Below are 15,564 nucleotides of genomic sequence, written 5' to 3'. Positions count from 1 at the left end.
AAAAGAGAGCAATTGCTCCTACCCAGGAATACCTGTCCCATCTGGCTTCCGAGTTGCTCGTTTTCATTGCATGAGCAAAGGACCAAGAAATAGACCATAAAAATAACTGCCTACAGCTGAACCTCTCTGGGAAGCTGAGATACACAAAGGAGGTGGATTTAGGGGAAGCTGGTGACATAGGATCTAGGCTATAAACCACCTCCTTCTGCTGCAGGGACAGAGGCTGTGTTCGTGCAGAGGAATGATCGGTGCTGTAATTCAGATGCTCCTGCAATTGTAGAGTGTGTCAGCGCTGGGAAATCCCCGAAGCTCATCGCCAGATTAAGAATTAGCTGGAGATTGTAGTGAGATGGATTGGTGTCCTGGCATGGTACCCTCTGGCAGTCCCTTAGAGCTGCTCCTGGTGCTGTCCGATGCCATCGGTCCCTGCTGCCTACGGGAAGGAAACACTGGAGAAGGAACCAAAACAAGCAGACAAGGAGCTGGCCCTGTGCCCTCGGGCTGTCGTGATCCCGATGGCCCAAGCCCTGAGCTGATTACCAGCAGCTTGATCTCTCCTCTAATTGCACAGCCTGGTGCCCATGCAGGGCTGCCCGGGGGGAGCTGGTACACCTGGCTGCCAGCTTTTATGGATGCAGTTGTTTCCCGCTTGGCTTTGCTGGCTCTGCATTGTGTTTCTCACCTTCCCCAGCAATGAAGTGCACAAGGCAGAGAGAAAGAAAATCTTCATGCTAAACCACCCTCCCCTGCCAGCCTGTGTGCCCAGGCAGCCTGGCAAGCCTTTGGCTGGCAGCCTGAAGGCCAGGAGTTACCAGCATTGCTCAGGAGTGAGAAAGGTCTCCTGGGGACAGCTCTGGGGTGACAGAGGACACCATGGGAAAAGCCACTTTGCAGAAGGCAGCGCTTGGCAGGGCAAGGGCTGGTGTCACAGTGAGGGAGCAGCACACTCGACTGCAGGCTGTGTGTCCCCTCCAAACGAGAGCCCTCTTAGCTCGGTGATGCCCTTCATCCTCCTGTCTCTCTCCCAGGGCTGGGTCACAGAAAAGATTTGTTGTATTTTTCCTTGCATTTTTCCTTGCACGACTGTTGGCAGAAAATTTTTCCATACAGGATGCTTTGCAAAAGTCCTTGGGGACACACTGGAGGGAGTAGGGAGGAGTGAGGGATGTCCCTTCTGAGGGCTGTTTGACCCCAAAGCAGAAGGATCCCACAGAAGGACAACCAGACTGCCCCACCTGTGGGCTCTCGTGCCCCAAGCTGCCATCTCTGTTTTCTCATTTCTGAGGCACCCCTCAGCCCTGGGCTGCTGGCCTCTCCTGACAAGCAAAGGCACACCAAGCCTAGCCAGGCTGGGACCTGAATTACAACAGTTTCCCAGCTCCTGCACACAAGGGAAGAGTGGAGGATGCTCCTCTGCTCCTCTCTGTGCTCCCCTGGTCTCCCTGAGCTGCAAGGAGATGCTCTGGGCTTTTCCTTCCCCTAGCCTTTATCCCCCCTGCTGACTGCAGCTCAGGTGAGAACCCATCACCTTGGCTTCTTGGCTGCAGGGCTGTGAGGTTCCCACACATCCTTTGCCAGCTGAGTGATTTCTCCTGGAAATGACACATTTTTCTTGTCCTTTTTCTTGCCCCACTGTCCGGCCAAGTGGGTGTTAAACACCACACACAGCTCGTGCTCCCTGTGCCATAAGGTGACAAGGGTGTCTGGTCCACCACTAAGACACTCTGGGGACCTCATGGATTTGAGACCTTCTGGGTACCCAGACAAGTGGTGCCACACACACTTGGACAAGAAAGATTATACTTTATAGGAGAATTAAAGTCCGGGGCTGAGAGCTGAAAACTAAATGGAGATACTTAAATAGCCCAGGAGCTGTGGGACATGCTGTGGTTTCTCCTGGAAGAAAGGATGTAGTTGTGAGGCCAGGTGGAATTTTGAAGTAGTCTGATAAGTCTTTGTTGGGGTTAACACATACCAGAATGGATTGTTCAGAGAAATTGCAGCAGGGTAAAGACCATCCTGAAGGTCTGGCACATCCACTAGTCAAAAAACAAAGAATGAAGGTTGCTGAAACTGTAGGTAATAATCTGACATGAAAGAAACCACACAGGACACAAAATAACATGACTTCGGCCCTCATTATGACAGATACAGATGAATTAATTGCTGGGCTGGAAGGCAGTGGTTGTCCTGATTGGTTGACCTGATTCTGCTTGTTCTGGGCAAAAAAAAAGCTGTTCTGTCTCTTTTAAAGGTGGTGCTCCATAGGGTTAATTTTTCCAAAGCTGAAAGTAGAAGAGGAATTCAGATTGGGAGGAATAATTTAGAAAAAATGTGAGAAAATATTGTGAGCTCTTCAGAAAGAGTTTTTCATAGGTGGCAGGTCACAGTGCACACAGAGAGGAAACGGGTTTGGCTACAAGCCCATTCTGATTCAGTGGCAAATTGGAAACCAAAGGGCTACACATGTCAACTGGAAGGGAAGATACTAAAAATCAGTCAATAAAATGGAAACTTAAATTATTGATTGCCAATGCTAAAGAAAACAAATTAAAAAAAAAAATCCATACTTGTGCAGGGGTGAGGACAACAGAAGAGAAGTGCAGGTAGATGGAGAAGAAAAGAAGTGACAGCACTGATACAGTCTCCACCTAACATCATGGAGAGGGTAAAACTGACAGTGATATGTAAAAGCTGTTGTGCTCAGTAATTCCAGAAGGGGATTTACTTGTATTAGATGAGATATCATACAGACCACTGGAATCTTGGAAAGATCTTAGAGCACATACAGGAATAAACTCACAAGCCCAGAAGAGTCCTTGGAGAGCTGGCAGAGGTGTCCTGCCCTACTAATCCTTATTTGCAAGAAGATCAGAGAAATGCTAATGTTTTGCCAGAATTTCTTAAAAAGGCAAATGAGATCACTGGATAAATCAGACCTGTTAACCTGGCATCATGCAAAAGAGTGGAAGAGAATCTGAGCATTAACCAACACAGAGCTAACAGAATGTAAATAATAAATTGCCCAGTTTTTCTGGTAACGATGTTTGGGTTTGGTGAGTGAAGGTCACTACATGACCACAACAATGTTCTTGTGAACATTTTGACTGAGAACTCTGAGATACAGCAGGATAAAGTACTTCCTACAGGAGTTAGCTGCAGGTGAGCCTCAGGAATAGATGACCTCTGTTGATACACAGGAATCTTCCCCACGGAAAGGTGGTTGCTCCTGAATTCTTCTCAGGGCTGATAATGCTGGCGCATGGCGGAAGGACGGGTAGTGAGATAAGGACATCACAGTCCTGCTCAGTGGTTTGTTTCTTTGGTGAACTCAACCCATTCAAACAAAACATCTTTACAAGTCAAATGCAAGGAGGAAGGAGCAAATTGTGGACTTCAGTTACCAAGTGGGAGGATGGAAATGGTCAGAGCAAACAACTCAACCAGAGCTCCTACTGTGATATGGGAGTACAAGAAGTAGCACAGGTTTTGGATGTTTATATGGAGAGTAATTACATGGCTGATGCAAATCCTGCCCATGATTTTCAGTTCAGCAGTTTTAGTTTGGGGTTTTTTTGAATTTTGGTTGTTTGGGTTTTTGGGGGGGGGTGGTTTGAGTCTTGTTTTGTTTTTAATGGAGATGAAACATGGGAGAAGAGGCAGAAAAGAATCACTGCAAGGAAGCCTGAGCATGGGAGAGAACGAGAGCACACATGCCTAGTCTGGTTATCTAAATGAAACAGAGATTAAGAGGCGTAAGAGTGCTTTCCTAAGCCACAGGAAAGCTAATTTCAGTTGTTGTAGGCAATACCGAACATTTACAGAGGAGAAACCAACAAGACAAACTCCTCAGCCTGCTGCCGACATGAGGGGCGCGTTCTAACAAAGTTAAACCTCCAGCCTTTCTCATCGTGTTCCCAGTCTCTCTGGCTTGGCAGAGGAAAGATCCACCACAGGTGTCGGAGACCTCACCCTGGGAAACAAAACCCTCAGACACGCCCTTTGATCCCCTACAGCAATCCAAACGTACATATTCATCTCAACATTCTCCAAGCAGGTATCCCACAGCACATACCTGGGATACCTAGCTCTGCTGGCTAACATCACACTCCTATCAGTTCCACATTAGTCAAAGCATTAGCACCACTTAACGTATCGTTATCGGTGCTTGATCTCACAAGTGTCTTGAGGAAGGTGGTGTTCATACAGCCTGATTTTTGTTAATGTCTTATGAGAATAGGCAATGCTAAAATACCCTTATTGCTCCTTCTACACCCATTTTAATCTAGCACCTTTACACATCGAGAGATTTATCATTTTATCGCTCCATTAACAAAATTGTCCACCAGTCGTCTTCATCTGAGGTCCTATGACCCTTTTCTTTATGCTGACAAAATCCTTAACTAGGAGTTAAAGTTTTTAAAATTAAAACTCTCTCAGGAGCCTAATTACTTCAATTTCAATGCTAAATGCTTTCATATAGGCAACAAACCAAAGGCCAAATTCCAAAGCCAGGGTAAACCCACATGAGAAATGATCAGGCTTCCTCCACAAGAAGCATGATTAATCACCAGAACCAACCAGCTAATGAGAGACTCTATGGGTTTATCTCCAGATCAAGACTTGGTTCCCTCCCGGAAGAGGTGTTTGCTTTGGCATCCATTGTAGCAGTAAGTGGGCAAAATACAATGGCCTGTGGTATAAAGGAAGCCACATGGGAGGGGTGGCCATTTCTTCTGGTCTGATCCTCCTAAATGCACTGCACCTCCACCTGCTTCACTGAGATCTGGAGGTGAGCAAATTGGCTCCCTGAAATCAAGGTTGGGGAGACAGCTCATCCAGCCTGCCCTCCTCTCTGCCTTCAAGGGATCCCTTGATATGCAGTGTAAAGCAGTGAAGGGCAGAGAGCCAAAGTGTGGCTAACCCCAGCCCAGAGTCACCAAAGACCTGGGAGGCTCTCTGATACATAAATCTTTGACATGTACCTGGAACTGTCACCAACCCAAAAGACCAAACATGGAGACCTTGGAGGTCACAACTTGGGGAATTTGTTTCTAATCAAAATCCTTGTGTCCCCAGCCTGAGGCTGACCATGATGCTCAAGGGAAGTTCCATTAGACTATGCTGTTCTGGTGCCTTATGGCACCTATGCCAAGTTTGTCCTCTCAGAAGTGACCCAAGAGTTTGCCTTGAGATATCTTATTAACTGAGAGGTACCTCTGGACACAGAGCATCTTCTTTTCCTTGTTACTTGGTGGAAGGTCACTGACACAATGGGATGGGTAAAAGGTGGGAGGATTCATTTCTTGCTGCACATGCACAGAACAAGGGACATTGCTGGGAAACATGGGCATGTATGACTATCAAATCACGACTTTTTCATGGACTTGCTGCTCCTGGGGAACATGTGGGAATGAAACCAAAGCCATAGCACTTTGGGGAAGGTCTCCCAGATTCCACTTGGCTGCCAGGGGAGCCTGGATGGGAGTGGGAGTGGATCAGTCTGCAGAGCTGGGGAGCAGAGCTGCCCCATGCACTTGGAGCTGCAGCCCCACACTCCTAATGAGCACCAAATGTGCATTAAGTGAACAGAGGGAAAGCCTTTGTCAGGCAACAGCAGCAACTACCGCTGCGGAAACAGTCAGAAAAGCCTTTCCCCTTAAAGTTTACTACTTTTACTACTAGCCTGGCCTGGAAGCCTTTATTGCTCCTGACAAAGCCAGGACTTTGCTCTCAAGCCAGCCAATGAGAAGCATCAGAAAACCTGTGTCCATGTATATAAGCCTGGTGCACCTTTGTGTGCATTCCTCGGTGTGTGGGTGCCCATGTGTGTGCATGTGCCAAGGGCTCTGAGCGTGGGTTTGGGTGGGGCAGAAGCTCACCTCGCCCTCCTGGGTGCTGCTGTGGGGAGCCAGACAGGGGGCAGCCAGCAGCTCCAGGCTCCCTCCCGCTGCTGGGAGGCTCAGGGGGGAAGTTCAGCAGTTCTGCAAACAGAGGCCTCTCTCAGAAACGCCGACAGCCACTTCAGGGGCAGGTTTGCAGAGGAGCTCGGTGCCCCGTTGCAGAGCTGGAAGGAAGCAAGTGGCTTCTGCAGGGAACCTGTCACCTCAAGACCCACTCCAGGCTCTTTGGAGGGTCTGTGCCACACACCCACCTGTGCAGCTCAGAAACACTGCTGGAGCTCTTTGGAGAGCCCTGGTTAACATGTGCACATGGATGTGGATCCTGTGGGTGCAGAATGGCTGAGTGGGGCAGGGTTGGTGCTTGAGCTGCCCCCAGTAAATCTCCAGCAGAAACCATGCTCTTGGTTTCCACTGGGCCCCAACCAGGATCAGGGTCTTCCAACAACAGGGAGGTGTAAAGGTGCTGAGGCTGTCTGGAAGGGACATGATCCTTACTGATGCAGGTGGCAAAGCCCCCACAGCTCCAGAGGAGCTGTGAGGAGCCATGGAAGCCAGGGTATTGTGACTGGCCTTCTCCACATTCTGGCTACCATACCCCCTGCTAGCAGCAGGGCAGGTGTCTGGTGACTCCTGGCTGAAGGGTCACTCTTGCAACTTGAGATGTCAGCCAAGCCATGCATCCATGCTCTTGGTGGGAGACATAAAGCTGAGGCATCCTGTGGGTCTGCACTGCCTGATGGGCACTTCTGCCTCACCTGACTCCTGTCCTCGGGGTGCTTCTCCCAGGACTGACATCAACCTGCTTGAGCCCTTGGCAACTGGAGGCACTCGCCCACACTTCATCTGCTGGTCCAGGATGGCAAGAGAAGGCTGAATCCTGGCCTCCTCTGCTGCTCCTGGCCCTCCCAGGGCCCACAGTGTCTGGAAGCCATGGCAGGCATGCCTGCCACACCATGCGGTGTTTCTGCAGGCGAGGAGGCCTTTGAGAGGCCAGGATAATGGCTAATAGTGCTGTTTTCCTCTGCTCTGCTTTCCTTCAAGTGAATTACCAGGGTCTTGCTGGGAATTATCCTGCCATTACCCAGCGCTCTGGGGAGCTGCCAGTGATTTACTTAACAGCAAACAACACAAAGAGCCGGACACGGCGGGAGCTACACAACTGAACAAGCTGGGGAACGTGCAAGTGGAAGAAAAATGCGGGAACAGCAGCCAGGGTGCAGGGATCTGGCCAGGGCTGCCAGCCACAGATGGGCACAAGGATGTCCCCAGGATCTGTGCTCTGTTTGCTTGTGGAGCTGTTCCCCCCAAGGTAGTCTGTGGAAATGTCAAAGGGTGGAAGCCCCACAGTTCTGTGCCTGGCTGGCCAGGAGGAAGCCCAGGGCTGTGGCACAGAGGTAAATCCAGTTCTCCCTGCACTCAGAGAGGTATTGGACTCAGGGATGGTGGGAAGGCTGTGAACAGGTCAGCAGCAGCTGACCCACTCTACACCAAGACTCACTCGATGCCTGCATAGGGGGTGCAGATGAGACAGAGTCCTTGACCTCTCCCATTGCCTCTTTGTGTCTTCCAGATTTTGTCCTTCTTACCCTTTCTTACCCACGGGTGAGCAGGGCCCTCAGACACCCATGGCCTGCATCACCCCAGCCACACTTCTGCCTGTGACAGCCTCAGCTCCAGCAGATCACCACAATGCAAGTCTGCCCCAGGCTGTTCCCTCCTTCCTCCGGGAACTGCCCTCTGCACACAAAAGGCTGCGGACACCCCCGCAGACACGTGCCTTCCATATGTGTCCCCACCACTTGTGCTGCACCCTTCCCACAGGCTCTCATGCTTGCCATGTGTCCCCTCTCCTCACACAGGCTGCCCCTGCACAGCCACCACATGCCCCCTCCCCAGCACCGTCCACCCCCAAACCCTCCAGCACCCCCATGGACCCCCTTGTCCTCCTGCCCAGTGCACAGCTCTATACACACACACACTCTCCTCTTGACACTTCACAGGCGCCGGGCGAAGGAGGGGCTCCTCGAGTGCTAGAAAGTTGCTCCTACTCTGCTCTGGGAGAAACCACATTACTCACGAGTCCCTTTTTAGCCCGGGTATGTGTTTCCCCCTTCCATCTCGAGTCCATTAGCTACTATGGAAACAACATGTCATTGCCCGGAGGTGGAGTTCAGCCACAGCCAAAACAGCCGCGGATAAATTCCAGCACCCAAATTCACATCCTGGGGCAAAGCCCGTGCAGTTCAGCCGGGGAATGGGAGCAGAGTCCTGGTTGTGCTAAAGGAGCAGATCTCAGTCAGGATATGCTTGCTGCAGGATGTGTGGGGTGCAGGAAGCGCTGGTGGGGACCCCATTGCCCCAGCCAGAGTGAACACAGCATCGCTGGGGAAGGCAAGGATGATTTACTCTTCCAGAGCCTGACCAAGAGCATGCAAGTGGAGATAAACAGCAGATCCACAGGGCCTTGGCTGCCTCATGTCTCCTGCATCCTGCAGCACCCACTGCCCAGCCTGTGACAGCTCTCAGCTGTGGATTTTGGGTGTCCAGCCTGACTACTTTGTGCATCTCACCCAGGCCTGCATTGCGAGGCACAAGAAGCCAGGGTTGCACCTGAGTGCTTGCATCTGAGCTGCTGCAGGGGAGCAGTGGAGAGGGGAGCACTGTGGGATGTCCTCCTCAAACTCTGTCCCCATACCCTGAGTCCCCTGGATCTGGGGAGGGACCATCAGTATCCCAAAGCCGGCCTGGCTCTGCATGGGGAGATGCACCCATGGTGGGGCAGGAGCTGCAGGGACCCAAGGGAGTCACAGTTTGAGCATGGCTGCTCCTTGTCATATCCCCCAGGGACCCTGAGGAGGAAGAGGGCAGGCAGGTATGGTGGCATGTCCTGCCTTGAGGCAAGGGTGAGTCCTGGCTCCAGTCTCCCCTGGCAGATGGGAAATACTGGATATAGGAAGCAAAGCCCTTAGAAGGAGGAACTTTCCTCAGTGGCAGCCAGCAGTCCATGACGGGGTTGTGATACCCAGCACTGGTGCTGTCCAGCTGCCTGCTGCTATCCGTGGGCACCCTTCCAGCCTGGACTGACCAGGAGTTGCCATGCCCCACTCCAGTGGCTGTAACACCCTGCAGTGCCAATGCCTGGGGAGAGCAGTGCCACATAGGGTAGGCAGTAACTGCCCCAGCACTTCCAAGACCTCACCCAGAGACACGCACCAGAGCCAGCTCTGGCGTGGCTCAGACACCCCCTCCCTTCCTCAGCCTCTTCAGGAGATGGAGCAGGAAAACCTGTAAATCCCCAGGGCAGCCTGGGAGTGATCCACTGGCTTTCGAGTTGGAGCAGTGACCTGCGTAAGTGCCTGCCTGGATCAGGGCCAGTGAGAGCAAACTCTGGCCATGAGGCTCCCTCAGAGGAGGGAGAGACCAGAGGCTAGCAGAGATGCTTTTCCAAAGCAGGCAGAGGAATTGCCTGTCAGCAAGGCTTCTCTGCATAGAGGTGAGCACCATCTCTGAAAAACAACAGAAAAAACATTGTGAGAAAGTAAAAAAAGGTTTCTAGAGCAGGGATTTTCAACCTGTTCTGCTTTGCTGAACTCCAAAAATATCCCGCCAGAGATGCGAGTTCCTTTGTAGCAAACCCACACCACCTGGCAAGATGCTTCCTGGCCTCAGCTACTCTTCCTTAAAAGCAGCCACGGAGCCATGGGGATCCCCCAGCCACAAAAGCTGCAGCTCCTGAGAGCACTGGAAATACAAACCAGGCTTGTTTACCCTCATGGGAGCCCCATGAAATGGATTGCAGCCCCAAATCTCCAGGGCACAGTGTTGCAAGAGCAGTGTTTGCCCCACACCCACTAAGGAAGGAGCAGGAGGGCACCAAGTGAAGCTGGGAAAAGCTGAGGTGCACCCCTGGAGAGCACTGGGGACATTGCAGTTGCAAAGCCATGCTTCAGTCATGGTGCTTGGTGTGGATTCTCTGGTGATTAATAAAAGGCCTGAGTTTGCAGTGGCAGGTCTCTTGGGGTGGGTGCCCCCCATCTTGAGTGCCCCCCATCTGCTTAGCCACTTGTTTCCAGGACATTGCAAGAAGATCTAAAATCTCCTCCTCATATCCCCACCAAATTTGTTTAAAATTTGTTAAAATTGACTCCATGGGTTTGCAACAATTGGAAAGGAATGAGCAGCAAAAATGGGAGAAAGGCTCCTTTTCTTCAGAAACCAATATGGATAGTAGCTAAAATAAATTCTAAGGGATGCAGGATGGTGGAAAGAAGTGGGAAGAGAATGATCCTGCTGAAATACCCCTTCTCTCCAAAATCCTGCCTATCACAGGTGTCTGCACCGAAGTAGGGTGCCTCAGCATCCTTAAGAAGTGGGGGACAGTCCTGAGATATAGATTAGTCCCTTTGTCCCCAGTCACATCCTTGTCAAGACTCTCAGAAATGCTACCCAAGAAAATCTCTTCTGGCAGGAATCTTCCCTGTGTTCCCATCCTTGGGCTAGAGGTGTGAACACAGACCCCATCAGCTCAGCAGCTGAGCTGAATGGCACAGGGGACACACTGTGACCCCACAGGGGTGGCATTTCCCCCATATCGCCCTTGCTTTTAGCCACTGATGTAAGGAGCATCCTTATAACACACCTCCCAGACCAGACGAGCTCCCCTCAAGTCTACACAGCCATGAGACGAGTTGGCCAAACAACCTGGTTGAAAATAAAGAAAAAGGAAAAAAAGCAGATTCCCTAATTCCCTTGCGTTGCACAAGCAGTGAGGGAGGCTGCACACCAGCAGAGCTGGACGGCTCCTTTGGCAGCAGCACAGATTTCGATCGGCTTGAAGCAATCATGAAAATGCAGCCTGAACTTCCAGTGACTCACCCAGAGAAGGGAAACTTCCTGGCTTGTGTGTTTGAGCATTTCTGGAAAAACTGCTATATTTGGCATGGAAAATAGGAAGGATTCCTCCAGTTGAAACGGGAGCAGCAGAAATGAGTCAATGGGCAGTTGAAGAACATTGAACAAGGGCGCTCTCTAAATTATTCATTGTGATGCTCCATATTGTGTATTTTCCCCAGAACAAGCTCAGCAGTCACAGCCCAGGATGGCCAAGGCTCCACCAGGAAGATCCTCAATTTATTGCTCCGACAGCCACCCCAGCACTGTACATTGGCTGTGTATTACTGACTACGGACATTACAGGCTGCTTCCCATCTGTTTACCAACAACTACTGCTCCTAAAGGTATGGCATTGTGCTTATCGCTACACGTTGACCCAGCATGAAAAATCCGCCAATTTATATTTTTATGACATCAGTAGCTAGAAATCCAGTTCCTGCCAGCTTCAAACACTCTCAAATGTTTCATCTAGTATGCTGGGGGAAAAAAAAAAATGAAGGAACTGCTCTTCTGCAAATTACTGAAGTTGGTAGAGGGAGGAGCTATTTTGAGGATTTGAAATGCATTCTTCTCTACTTTTTTTTTCAATAGTTGTCCAAATGGTTATTCAAACAGCTTGTTCATTAAAATCCTGAGTTGGTAAATGAAAATTGTCATTTTCAGATCATATTGTTATTACCTAAAGGAAAAAAAAGATATGAATAAATTACAAGAAAAAAAATCAACAACTTTTCATGAAAAATCTGCTAAAAAGAGAGAGAGAAGGCAGCAAACATTTTCCATTGGGTGCAATGCCAACCACCTCCTGGTTAGCGTATATTAAATTAAATATTCAATTTGGTCATGCACTGCTTTTATTGGTGGATTCAATATCGACAAATACGTCTAATGCAGAGAGATGCTTCATGCTGCAGCCTGGCAAATCTCATCACAGCTCTGGATCAGTGCTTTGGGTGGGAAAACTTCTTTCTCCTGTCACTGCAACCCTGCAAGGGTGATGCCCAGGATCCATAGCCATTGCATGGGGGGGCAACCCCTCTCATGTTGTGACCTGCTGATGTCCATCGTGGCTGAGCCAGCAGTGGGTGACAGACACCTCTGCCATGATGCTGAGGGCAGGAAGCAGGAGAGGGACTGTCAGGCTGAGGAGAGGGACTGAGGCTGTGGAGCTGAGGGAGCTGAGGGACCTCCAGAATGGGGAGTGGGACAATTGGATTTAACTTCTTCCAATTGCTCTGCTGAATTTATCCAGTTGCTTTTTGCCTGTAAATTTTTAAGCCATTTTCCGTGCTCCCACAGCAAGGAGGCCACAGCTTGGCTGTGGCAGGAGAGCTCTCCCTTTCACTGGAGTGGAGCTCGATGCTTTCTGGTGGCCCCATGTTCTAGTACAGAGAAAAGCCAAGCACCCACCTTGATTTGGCAGACTTCTTTCCTCTTCCCTACTCAGCCCACTCTTTCCAAAAGTGCTGCTCAGTGAGATTGAGCCCAAGCAGGAGGGTTTCAGCCTAGAAGCAGCAGCCTCCTTCCCCTGGCTCCTCCCTACTGGGCTGGATGGTGGCCAGTCCCTCCAGAGCTCCAGCAGTGTGGGGGGTGAGCTGGGATACAAGTGGAAGAGCACTCCTATGCCCAGCACCCCACATCTTCAGCCCACCAGAAGGCCAGGCAGGAATGAGATATATTGGCATCATATCAGAGAGAAGGGTCTTGTCTGGGGCTCTGCTTTGCCTCTCAAATGGTGCCCCTGGAGATTCAGTATCTGCTTGAGACTTCTGGTCCATCAATTATTTAATTCCCTCCAGCCATGTGGTCTCCAGTCCCAAGTGCTCATCTCCTCTGAGCTCACAGGTCTGCCTGTGGGGGGAGTGGGGCTGGGCAGGAGGCTGCAGAGCTGGGGCTGGGCAGAGGACCTCCACTGGGAAACAAAGCAGAGGCACAGGGGACAGGTCCCAGCAGCCAAAATCTCGAGCTGAGCACTTGGGCTAGCACCTTCTTTGCCAGCCACACATTTGCTGGAGGGGTGGGTTCTTCTTCCGATCCCAGGGGATGACGCTGGGGAAATCACCTCCCTGCTCCATGCCTTGCTTTCCCCACCTGTAAAATGGGGCCAAGGATTTCACAAGCGGTGTGAGCTCCGGTGGCATCCCAAACGTGCATGCAAGATGGTATTTTGAAATAAGCAAGAGTGTGATTCTCGCCCTTGCTCGCAGGGCCTACACCACCAGGGATGTGGCCTTAGTGGATCATGTATGGCTGGTGGTCCCTGTTTGCTGCTGCTACCCGTGCTGTCCCGAGCTAAAGCAGCACAGCACGGCACAGCACGGCACGGCAGGCACTGCTAGGTAGGCAGGACAAGCCGCAACACGCGGGCAGGCAGGCAGGCGGCTGGAGCCGGGTAGGTGTGTCCCTGTTACCCAATAAATAACTCAAGCCCTAAAGCAGCCCATTGTAATTACAGGGGCCCCGCGCAGATTGAAAACGAAGAAGAAGGAGGGAAAAAAGGAAATCAAGGTTCAGTCTTCCCCAGGAGGTAGCGCTCCACGGGGAAAGCGATAGAGGGGAGCAGTGATTTATATCTCTCCAGAGGAATTCTCCTTTGCAGGGCCGCCCAAGGCGCCGCCAGGTTCAGCTGAGTTTCTCATCTGAATATGCATGAGCCAGTAATTAATTCTCTCTGATACTGATCCAGATTTGGGGTTGGTTTTGTGAGTGTGTGCGTGCGTGTTGTGTGTCCGTCTTCTCCCAGGTGTGCCAACGAGCCAAAGAGGGGTAAGAGGAAGGAGCAGTGGCTCTCCACAGCTGTCCCTGAAGGATGGTAATTGTTGACACTCCATGGCCAGCTTGGGGCAGGAGGGTGGCCTTGGTTGGGTGGGGACGCCTGTGGGGTGGCTCTGGGTGGTGTCCTGCTGGGGACAGCGGGAGAAAGGGGGACAGAGAGCAGGGCACCATCAGGGTCATGTGCCTGGGGTTGGCCACACCATGGGGCAATCCCTGCCCAAACACACACCCAGCCTTGGCCACGTGCAGGTGGTGTCTTCCCTCCTCCAGCAGACATTGCAAAGACATCGTGTTTAAAAAGTGCTGGGAAGAGGCAGGGAGGGAAGAGAACTGGGACTTGCCTCCTCCCTCCCACCTTCCTCTCTCTCTCTACTTTTAAATTTCTTCCATGCATCATTTGAGCAGTGGGATGGGAGCCCTGAGGAGCGAAACCCTGTCTCTGGCCCAAGGCCCAGGCCTGGGGCAGGGTGTGGGTGTGTAATCGTCGTGCCATGGGCCCTTGCTCTGGGTCTGATCCACGGCTCGTACTCACAATCAGCCTTCAAACCAGGGGAAAACCAGAAACCTTTAATGAGAGAGAAACAATTGTTTTCCAGCCTTACCGAGCCCACACCCTAGAACACAGGTTTCTTCCCCCTGCCTCAGGAGCAGGTTGCCCCAATGGCCTCCTCACCCTTCCCTTGAGAGAAAGGCAATAATCAGCTTCCCTGCCTTTAAACCTGGCCATGGGGCTCTGGTAGTCTCTCAGGGATGAGTTGAGGTTGTTCCAACACACAGACAAGGGAAGGACAGGGATGTGAGTACTGGCGCCTGGGTCGTGGCATCAGCAGTGCTGGCCCTTGGCAGCCAGGAGGAGATGCTGGATCCACTCCTGCTGTTGTGGGCTCCCTGGAACAGCCAAACTGGAAGCTTCCCTGGTCCCCACACCATGTCCCCACACTGCCTGTAGCCAGGAGCAGGAGTGCTGGGGTATACTGCTCCCCTCTACCTGGCCTTGGCTCCTGCCAGCATCCACCCGAGTGAGGCAGAAAAGGGGACTGCCTTGCGGCCACCTCTCAGCCAGACAGGGCAGTGGCTTCCCAGAGCCATAGGGAAACCAGTGACCATCAGGGGACCATGGTGTCAGTGCCTGCTAGGTTCAGAGGATCTGGAGAGGTCACACGCCCTTTCTCACTTCCTCCAGCTACAGGGGATAACCCTTCTAGAACACTGTCCTCTCTGGAGCTCCATACAGAGGCCCAAGGACTGTGCCACATCCTGTCCTATCACATGCACCTCTGGATGCTGGCAGTGGAGTACAGAGGAGATAGACTCCCTACATCCATCTGAGGTATCCCTGCGATGTCTCCAGGCTTGGGGAGCAGCGGGCTGGGAACGGCCGGTGAGTCAGAGCCCTGTGTTGTAACGCAGGGGGCAGAGCGCGTGTCGGAGCAGGGATGGCCGTGAGCTGCAGTGTGGGGCCCGCCTGGGCCTTTTGCAATCTTCTGGGGAAAGGCGAAGTCAGTGTCTCCATCTCTTAATTAAAGTGTGCCACAGGGCCCAGCTCCTGCCTGTTTACATGGTTCGTAGGGATGGACGGAGGAGAAGCAGCCTGAGACAAGGGGAGCAGGGCAGTCTCATCAACCCTTCCCTGGGCTGGGCCAGCTGGTGCTCTTGAACAGAGTCTCTGGCTCCTGCAGCCAGGTCTCAGCCTTGGCCCCACAGTCTCTCAAAGATGCTTTTTGGACCCATGAGCCGACTCCAGTTCTCTACACACCTCCCCTCCCTCCTGTGAGCATGCACGAAGCTCCTTCCCACCTCCCCATCGCCCTCCATCCCCTTCAGCAATGCTCCTCCAGAGAAAACATCCACCAAGCCTCAGCCCCCGTGTGCAACCCTTGCCCATCAAGGAACAGAAGGTGACACAGCCAGGATGTCATCTCTGCTGGCTTCACGTCCCGCATCACCAGCCTGACCTAGAAACACTACCACGTCTCGTGCGCCGGAGCCCGGG

This window comes from Lichenostomus cassidix, chromosome 9 (genome assembly GCF_008360975.1).
Source record: "Lichenostomus cassidix isolate B80296 chromosome 9, HeHo_3.0, whole genome shotgun sequence".
Classification (NCBI taxonomy): Eukaryota; Metazoa; Chordata; class Aves; order Passeriformes; family Meliphagidae; genus Lichenostomus; species Lichenostomus cassidix.
Note: the sequence above shows the minus strand (reverse complement) of the source record.